Here is a 10,491-nt window from a genome sequence, read left to right on the forward strand (position 1 = left end):
CAAACCATCATTAAACATGACCTTGGATGTGGTCAACATCTTAGAGTCCAGCCCACCTCATAAAACTGTTGTGTATGAAAACTTCCATAAAAGAGAACGTTCATATATGCCCTGTGGGATATAAATGTATTTGTTCGTGAGATTTCTGTACTCCCATATCTCCAACGGACTCTTGGTCTACCGTTGTCTGCAGTAATCAAAACACATCGTAACAACTTGGATCAATTTAGAAGAGCAACCAAGAAACTCATAGAAATTATGTCAGTGCTAAAAGCAGCATGGCTGGCTAGGGAATCCTGGGAGTTGAAGTCCACGCATCTTAAAGTGGCCAAGATTGAGAAACACAATTCTTCAACAAGACAGTTGGCTGGGAGTTGAAGTTCACACTTGTTGAAGTTCCCAAGGTTGGGAAATGCTGTTCTTGAACTGACGTAGAATTGCTTTTGGTTTCTTCAGCCACGGCTATTCTTTTGAGCCAGACAAAACCCAGCAATGCCTACTACCTCGGTGTCTTCTGAACACACACGGCATGAATGAAAGTGGTGTAGTAATTATTACTCTGCAGCCTTCTGAAGTAAAAAGAATGGGAGGTTGCTATGGGAGCCACAGAGGTGGCAGCAGCAACAATAACAGCTCGTTTGTAAAAGACTTGAAATGTTCCCAAGTACAAATTACCTCTTTTTATAATAATACAGACTAAGGCAAAATCCCTGGCTGATCAGAGAGCCCAAAAATGTCAGAACTGTTGAGAAGAAGTCAAAGGGGAAGACTCAAATCATCTTGGTTCAAGGAAAGAAGCCTGGCTCTCTTCTGCAGGATCTCCAATGTCTTGGACCTGGGACTATTGGATCTCAGCCACAAAAATCCAAACTGCTCACTAATGATTCTCAGGGTTTTTACCGCTCAGATGGTAGCAATAACGGTAGCAACGGGAATGGAAGCATAGGAACCATTCAAAGTTATAGCAGCACTGAAAAATTGACTTATAATCAAAGGTGTGGTTTTTTTCAAGTCAACTGGACTATGTTTTTTTCCTTAAGAAGACATTTCGCTTCTCATCCGAGATGAAGCTTCTTGGATGAGAAGCCAAACTTCTTCTTCCTCAAGGAAAAAATACATAACTCGGTTGCCTTTTGACAAAGCACCTTTGAGACAACCATGATCTGGATGACTGAGAATCTCCACAGGCATAATCAGTCCTTGCATTTACTATTATTGAAACATCCTCACAGTCAGATGACCAATTTTTGGGTGCTTGGCAACTGGCATGTTTTTACCACTGTTGATAAAAAAAACACTGTTACCACTGGGGGCACGTGATCACCAACTGCAACCTTCCCACTGCAACTGTTCATGTCAGGTGCAAGAAACAGAGAGCCAGGATAGAGCTCAAAAGCACTACAAATTTACTCCATGCTACCTATACACAAGAATCTGATCTATTAACGGTCAAGGCAAATTGGTACCAGATAAGAGTCAACAGACTTCACAGGGGGCTGGACTTAGGTCTCTTATGGTGATGTAGAGATTCCAAACTGATGATGCATTTATCCCTTCCTCGGGCTCAGCCTACATCTCCTACCTTTAATCTGTTTTGTCTCTGCAGAAGATGCTAATAAACACTCTTGTCTTCTTCCTGTCCTGCGTCTTTTCCTATTGAGAAATCAGCATGGGTGCTAATTTAAAGAAATGGAAAGCTAACTTACAATGGCTAGGGCTAAAAAGAAATCATTATGGATTTTACTATTTACGTTTATTCCTCCTCTGAAATACCGGTAATTTGATTTCTGTCATTGAAAGATCTTTTGTTTTGACCTATCTCTCCTAACTTTAAACATCTCACTCCAGAAGCTAAAACTTATTTTTAAATATACTGCAGAACTAAACTTCTGGGTTGATCTGTTAGTTTAAAAAAACATATCCTTGGTTGCAATAGCTACCCTACTACATCATGTTATACTAAATCACTTTTAAACTCTGGTCTGGAAATATTGAGGCAATCTTTTTTGGCCCATCTATCTTGAAATCTACATTAGCCCAATATTGATATTGATGGTCAGCAATTCCCTTCATCCCATCACCCTGTGTGAATTTAACATTTCTAACCCAAATCTTTTCCCAAGTATCCATTGTTATGACTTCTTGAAATTCTGAGCCCACTTTATCATACAATCTTTAACAAGTTCCGTCTCTGAATCAATTTCTATCAATGCATTATATATCCTTTTTATATGTGCTTGACCTTGATCTCTAATTTGCTTTACCAAGTTTTCATCAGGCATCGAAAAACCAGTTTTTTGGTCCTCTTTCCATCTAGCCTGTAATTGCCCATACTGAAACCAAGTTTGTACAATCTTTTCTTCTTTTAAAATATTATATGGCTTTAATTGCCATACATTCCTTTCTAAACTTAAGATTTCCTTATATGTAGTCTCATCATGTTTAAATCTCACATTTATATTTTCTATTGCGTGTTTAGGTATTGCCCAAATGGGTATCTTGTAATTTAACTTATGTCTATACTTTTTCCAAACTCGCAACAGAGCATACCTTAAAATATGTATCTTAAAGGACGCTGAGCTTGTTGATCAGAAGGTTGGCAGTTTGGCGAGTTGAATCCCAAGTGCTGCATAACAGAGTGAGCGCCTGTTACTTGTCCCAGCTTCTGCCAACCTAGCAGTTCGAAAGCACGTAAAAATGCAAGTAGAAAAATAGGGACCACTACGGTGGGAAGGTAACAGTGTTCCATGCACCTTTAGCGTCTAGTCATGCCGGCCACATGACCACGGAGACGTCCTCGGACAAGTGCTGGCTCTTCGGCTTTGAAATGGAGATGAGCACCAGCCCCTAGAGTTGGAAACAACTAGCACGCATGTGCGGACCTTTACCTTTACTATGATCCTTTCTTCTGGAAGTTGGATGTTTGAGGGCAGCATACAAGTTGATTGTGTGCTATCAAGTTGATATTGACCTTTAGAATCACATAGGTAGAATTTTTATCCAGGTGCACCCTTCACCAGTGTAATTAAGTCCCTTCACCATGCTGCTGATCCTCTCATCTCTTTATAACTTGTTGGAAGAGTTAAAACATTCTAACACTGGCAACACCACACAGGAAATCAATTTGCACAGGTATAGTATAGGTGGTACCTTGCTCAATAGTAGTAACTGTGAAAGGGATCTCGGAGTCCTAGTAGACAATCACTTCAATATGAGCCAGCAGTGTGCTGCAGTTGCCAAAAAAGCCAACACAGTGCTAGGCTGCATTAACAGAGGGATAGAATCAAGATCACGTGAAGTACTAATACCACTTTACAATGCCTTGGTAAGGCCACACCTGGAATACTGCATCCAGTTTTGGTCACCACGATGTAAAAAAAGATGTTGAGACTCTAGAAAGGGTACAGAGAAGAGCAACAAAGATGATTGGGGGACTGGAAGCTAAAACATATAGGGAACGGTTGCTGGAATTGGGTATGTGTAGTTTAACAAAGAGAAGAGTGAGGGGTTACATGATAGCAGTGTTCCAATATCTCAAGGGCTGCCACAAAGAAGAGGGAGTCAAGCTATTCTCCAAAGCACCTGAAAGCAGGACAAGAAGCAACGGATGGAAACTAGTCAAGGAAGAAGCAACCTAGAACTAAGGAGAAACTTCCTGACAGTTAGAACAATTAACCAGTGGAACAACCTGCCTCCAGAGGTGGTGAATGCTCCAACACTGGAGGTTTTTAAGAAGAGACTGGACAGCCATTTGCCTGAAATGGTATAGGGTTTCCTGCCTGAGCAGGGGGTTGGACTAGATGACTTCCAAGGTCCCTTCCAACATTATGATGATGATGATGATGATGATGATGAGTTTAGCATGTTTTGCCTATATAGGCATTGTGATCTACAAACCAAGGTTTACAAGTTGGCATACTATGTAAATCTAGCTGTCATTTGTTCAATAAACCATGGTTTATTGTTATAGTTAAGTTCTTAATTTGATCGATATGGAATTGAAGCAAAGATGCAGTTGGACTGTGAAATTTTACCTCCCCATGACGGCCTGGCTTGCAAGAAGTATTAAAGGAGAATGCCAATGCAAATGGCTCTAGATTGGCAGAGCATACAGCCTTCTGACTGAGAGCCCAAGAGGCAACTAACATGCAAGCAATTGTTCCACAGATATGTAGGTTTACTGATAAACTGTCTCAGAGTAGCTAATGGCAAAACAAGAATCACTTAACTGAACAGCAGGCAGTGCTGATTAGCTAGCAGAAATGTGATGTATTAGAAGTGGTGGGAAGACAGTCACAAGAAGCGAGGCAAATCTCTTTTACGCAGTGTCCTACACTTGTCCATCCTCTTATTTTCTAGTGTGCTTTTCTGAATTGCCAGCCAATAGCTGGAATTTGCCAATTGCTGTCCTTGGCTTGGGATACGTGCATATCTCAGATGGCCCCATGCCACAGATGGAGACCCCAATTCCTACATCCAGTTGTGCCATAATATGCTTTGCTCTCTCTCTCATGCTGTGTGAACCTATCTTTTGCCAGGCTCCAAAAACCAATGCAGACACATTGAGACTCTTCTAAGCAGTTTCCTTTATTGTTCCTCCCCTACAGACAGTATCTTGCCAAACTAAAGCAGACTACTTGCACCATAAAACATATACTCTAGGAACTATTAGAGAGGAATCATCTTAACTCTCTTTCCCCCACACAATCTACATAAACTGTCTTTTACTCCTCTGGAATGCAGCACCTCTCTCCTTGGAATCCAGACTACATTCCACCCCATTTTTATATTTTGTGATCATAGAGTTGGACTCAACATATTTGAACCCAGCCAGTAATAGTTTATTCGAGGAGGCAAAACTGGTCAAACAATGGCTTAGCCCAATGAATAAGCCAAGTTATTGGCCACCCAGACTGCCCCACTCAATTTTGCAGTCTTCTATTTTTCTGAGATTGGGTGGGAGTGATAGGTATTCAAGATATGGCACCAAGCTGGAAAGTCTGAACGTTAATTCTTCCATGAGACATCTTGACTCACCATCAAAATTGCATGTTCTTCATCTGATGTACTCTGGAGCTTAGACCTGGGTCTTGGCAATCAAACCAAGTGTTTATTTGCCATCTTGATGGCATCCTCTATAGTCTTTTCTAACACTAAACTTCAAAACTTTTTAATCCACTTCTTCAATGTCTGATTTTCACTGAAAGTGTCACAAGGAAAATTATGGCTTGTACGGTTTTAATTTTATAGGCATAGACCCCTCAAGACATCTGAATATCTTTTCCAAGGCCTTCTTGACTGCTCTACCAAAGTTTGAGGCATATTTCTTGGCTGTTGGTTCCTTTATTGTTGATATTCAGTCCTAAGAGGTAGAAGTTCTCCACTATTTCAATAGCTTAATCCTTCATTCGTTGACACTTGTCTGTGGTAACAGAGTCATAACTCAGTGGGAGGGGACAGCTGAGTTTTGTGCATAGACTCAATTCTGTGGTTCTTTTGGAACTCTACTGAGTGGAAGATGAGAGATGTGGCTGAATATAAAACCTTTCAAACTGATTTGCCCGGGAGCACTGACCAAAGTCAAGATAGTTACTGGGACTGAAGTCCCCACCTGTTCTACATGTGACATACATAAAAAAGAACTTCAGGTAAATCATGATAACCACCTTGATTTATTTAACACCCCCCCACACACCCACACACGCCTGTGAAAACTCTTGGCTGAGTATCTTTGTTGTAAGAGTCCTTTATTAGTCATTGAGAAATCCCCAAAGGATTTTCCAGCATGATACAATGTTGATGTGTTTTCATTCTCCGGAATGTTTCTTTTCTGAGGATTTTCTGGCCATTTCTAATGCTCACATCTGATTGAGTTTCTCAGAATCTCAGAGGTCAGGACAAGGTAACTGGATAGATGCCAAACAGGGTACTCTCACCCCTGAATCATGGTCAATACACCTGGGGCGGGGTGGGGTGGGGCTCAAACATGGAATTATCCTTGAATCTTTGTGCAGAGATCTAGAACTGACCCCCATTAAGCTCCACAGAACCTTAGCTATCTGTTCCCAGGCAAAGACTGGCAATCTGGGGAGATTCCTGTACAATAGGCAGAATGTAATGAAGTAGTTAGCTTGAACTGTAAGCTAAGTGGATCGGGCTGCTTGTGTCTGACAGTCATAGTCCCACTCCAAGATTCAGTGTTGAGCTCTGAGCCAGAACGACAGTGGTGAAGTGTGGAAAGGAGTCACCTGTACAACAATCAGGGGGAGTTACAAGTTAAATGTGTGAAGTTCAGTTTATTTAGAGCTGTGTTTCTCAACCTCAGCAACCAAGGTGTGTGGACTTCAGTTCCCAGAATCCCCCAGCCAGCATACTGGCTGGGGAATTCTGGGAGTTGAAGTCCACACACCTTAAGGATACTGAGGTTAAGAAGGACTAGTTTAGAGCAACCCTACCTTGCATTTAGCCTGTGTTCAATTACAGTTCCATCAGCAATCAATGGACAGGTTAGTACTTTTTCCTGAGCCAAGACTCAATCTGTGGGGAGCAGTGTGCCAGGTGCTATGGGGTGGTGGTGGCTATGTACAAGGGGGACCCTCAAATAGTTTGGGCTGTGCATTTTCTGTGTGTGACACCCTTCTTTTCCCCTCATTTTCTCATGTGCATCTTATTCCCTCTTTTCTTTCTCTTCCGTCAGCTCCTTCCACACTTCAGCTGACTGCCAGGGAACAAATCATTCCTTTTGCCAAAGATTCGGATTGATTCTGGCACAGGCTATTTGAAATTGAGCCAAAGTCTCATAAAAACCCCAGTCCTGTCCTTGTCAGTTATTTAGTGCCTCAAAAAGTAACTAAAGTCATTTTTAAGTCAAAGGTGGACACCTCCGTGTAGTTTTCTTGGCAGCCAGTTGGAAGCGGCTTGCCACTGCTGCATTTGGGGAGAGTATCTGACTCCCTAGGATTTCTGAGGGGTCTTCCATCCAAATACTAATTAGTTCTGCTGTGCTTTACACATACAAACACACAATCTCTCTTAGCTCAGCCAAATCCACAAGATCATTGATGTTGCTGTGGGGAAAATAGGAGGGACCATTACACACACACACACACACACACACACACACACACACACACACACACACGGCCTTGACTTATTATCACAACTGGGATCAGAATTTCCATTGCTGTGCAAGATGGTTCTTAAGTCTGTGCCTGATTTTACGACCTTTTTAGCCATGGCTGCTAAGTGAATCACCGCAATTAAATGAATCACACAGTTGATAAGTGGATCTAGCTTTTCCCATTAACTTTGCTTGTCGGAAACTAGCTTCCCCACCCCCCCATCTTTTCACTGTACTTCATACACAAACACACACACACAATTTCCATGTGGGTTGTTTTTAGCCGTTTCCCTTCTCAGAGCCTTCTTGTGTGGCAGCAGGGGAAAGAGAAAAGTTAAATTTTCTCTTCTCCAATCCCCTGTTGTTACTTCACAGTACATACATTAAATGCAATTCCTTGTTTAATATATTTCCTATGTTAGTCCTCAGCTTGTTTTAAAAGAGGTTTCTTTTCGGCTCCCTCAGGGATATTTGCTAGATAGAAGACCTACATGTACCCAAATAGAAAAATTCTGATGTATCCCTAATGTTTTCTTTCGGAGGAATTTAAATAATCTCATCTCCATGCAGGGCAGATTCTTCTTTAACTACTGTTTTGCTTTGGTTTTTTAACTCGTGGAGAACTTGGATCTTCTCTTAACAGCCTGCTTAAACAAGCTAGCATGGAGGCCAGGTAAAAGGAGGTGTTGAATATTTAAAAACCGTTTCAAGCTATTCCTATCCATTTCAGCCATCAGTTAATAAGGAGAAAGGATTTAAACAGTCCCCCCTTCTCAGTCCAGCCCACCTCACAGGGTTGTTGGTGCCAGCTAGTGCAGTTGCAGTTTAGATTTCAAAAAAGACGAAGGCTAGGAAAAACGCCAGGATGCTTACCAAGGATAAAGGTTTATTAAAACAGGTTCGATATTTACAGAATCAGAGGGTCACCCCTGTAGCACTCTATGACTAAGTGATGGGCCATGGATGGGATTGCCAAACGGAGGGGGGATTGCTTTCACTGGGAAAGTTTTTACCGCCCTTCAACTTCTCTTTCTCCCTCCACACGTGGAGTTGGCTAGTTTACACACCTGCGTGGGAAGGTTACGTATTAATGAGGAGTAAGCATCTAGCAGTTATGGAGCTCCTGCTAAGACAGTATTTCTCAACCTCAGCAACTTGAGGATGTGTGGACTTCAACTCCCAGAATTCCCTAGCCAGCCACGGCTGCTAGATCAGGGTTTGCTCCAGGGGAGGTGTAAAGAATTAAGAATTACCATTCTTAAGCAAGGTGGCTGTTAAGTGAGTTGTGCAGGATTTTATCTTTTCTTGTCATGGTTGTTAAGCAAATCACTGCAGTTAAGTGAATCAGGCAGGTGTTAAGTGACTCCAGCTTCCTGCATGGATTTTGCTGGTCATAAGCTATCTTGGGGAAGGCCGCCAATGGCAACCACGTGCCCTCAGGACACAAGCAATCATAAATACCTACCAGTTGCCAAGCAGCCAAATTTTGATCATGTGACATTGGGGATGCTGCAATGGTTGTAAGGGTGAGGACCAGTTTGTAAGTCACTTTTTCTAGTGCCGTTGTAAGTTCAGACAGTCACTAAACAAATGGCTGTAAGCCGAGGACTACCTGCAGTTGTAATCCATCCACCTTTCTCAAAGTTTCATTGCATTGTTCAGGTGTGTCAATTTTGGTGTTTAGATTTTTAGGGGAGGTGTGTACACTACTATTAGAGTACAGAGAGGGGTGATGAGCAGAGGTTTAGGAATCCTTGTGCTAGATCTTTAATCTCATTAATGCATCCCCCTCTCTTCCTGGTTAAAGTTAAATTGCTAAGGTTGATAAAGTTGCTGAGGTTGAGAAACACTGATCTAGATCAACGGTTCTTAAACTGGGGTTAATTGCCCCCAAGGGAGAAATTTGGGCAAATCCTGGGCTAATGGAGCAATTTGCAAAGTCTTGTTTGCGAGTCAAGAATCCAATTTGTAGCTGCTGTAGCAAAAACATTTGTCTTAAAATAGCAATGCCGTTATTCAGGACCAGGGAAAGATGTACAATTAATCCTCACTGAATGACTTCACTTGGGGTTGGCAACTCCATTCATAGCTAAGGGATGTGGTCACTAAGAAAAAAACAACAACAACAGATTTACAACCTCACTGCTGCTTCCTTCATTAAGCAAAACTGCAGTTGTTAAGCAAGACATCATGTGACAGCAACTTGCGACTTTACTGTGGACTTCCCATTTGTACTGCTTGTTAAAAGCCAGCTGTGAAGCCTACAAGCGGCAACCAAATGACCATGGAACGTTGCCAATGACTGTGAATGCAACGGTTTGTTGCAAAGTTGTTTTTTCTTTAATCCTAGTAACCTTGAACACTCGCCAAAAGAGGCAGTTGTTAAGAGAGGACCATCTGTAATTGGGTCAAGCAATTCCCATAGCCAAATAATTAGATAGCTACATGATAGATCAGGGGTCTTCAAACTTGGCAACTTTAAGATTTGTGGACTTCAATTCCCAGAATTCTGGGGTGGCTGGCTGAGGAATTCTGGGAGTTGAAGTCCACAAGTCTTAAACTTGCCAGGTTTGAAGACCCCTGAGATAGATAGATAGATAGATAGATAGATAGATAGATAGATAGATAGATAGATAGATAGATAGATAATAGATGGATGGATGGATGGATGGATAGACAGATAGATAGATAGATAGATAGATAGATAGATAGATAGATAGATAGATAGATGGATGGATGGATGGATGGATGGATGGATGGATGGATGGATAGATAGATAGATAGATAGATAGATAGATAGATAGATAGATAGATAGATAGATAGATAGATAATAGATGGATGGATGGATGGATGGATAGACAGATAGATAGATAGATAGATAGATGGATGGATGGATGGATGGATGGATGGATGGATGGATGGATGGATAGATAGATAGATAGATAGATAGATAGATAGATAGATAGATGGATGGATGGATGGATGGATGGATGGATGGATGGATGGATGGATGGATAGATAGATAGATAGATAGATAGATAGATAGATAGATAGATAGATAGATAGATAGATAATAGATGGATGGATGGATGGATGGATAGACAGATAGATAGATAGATAGATAGATAGATAGATGGATGGATGGATGGATGGATGGATGGATGGATGGATGGATGGATAGATAGATAGATAGATAGATAGATAGATAGATAGATGGATGGATGGATGGATGGATGGATGGATGGATGGATGGATGGATAGATAGATAGATAGATAGATAGATAGATAGATAGATAGATAGATAGATAGATAGCCCTACCTTGATTTACCTCCACAATTGAGCCCAAAATTTCCATTGCTAAGCAGGGTT

This window comes from Vipera ursinii (genome assembly GCF_947247035.1).
Source record: "Vipera ursinii genome assembly, chromosome: 9".
NCBI classification, from domain to species: Eukaryota; Metazoa; Chordata; class Lepidosauria; order Squamata; family Viperidae; genus Vipera; species Vipera ursinii.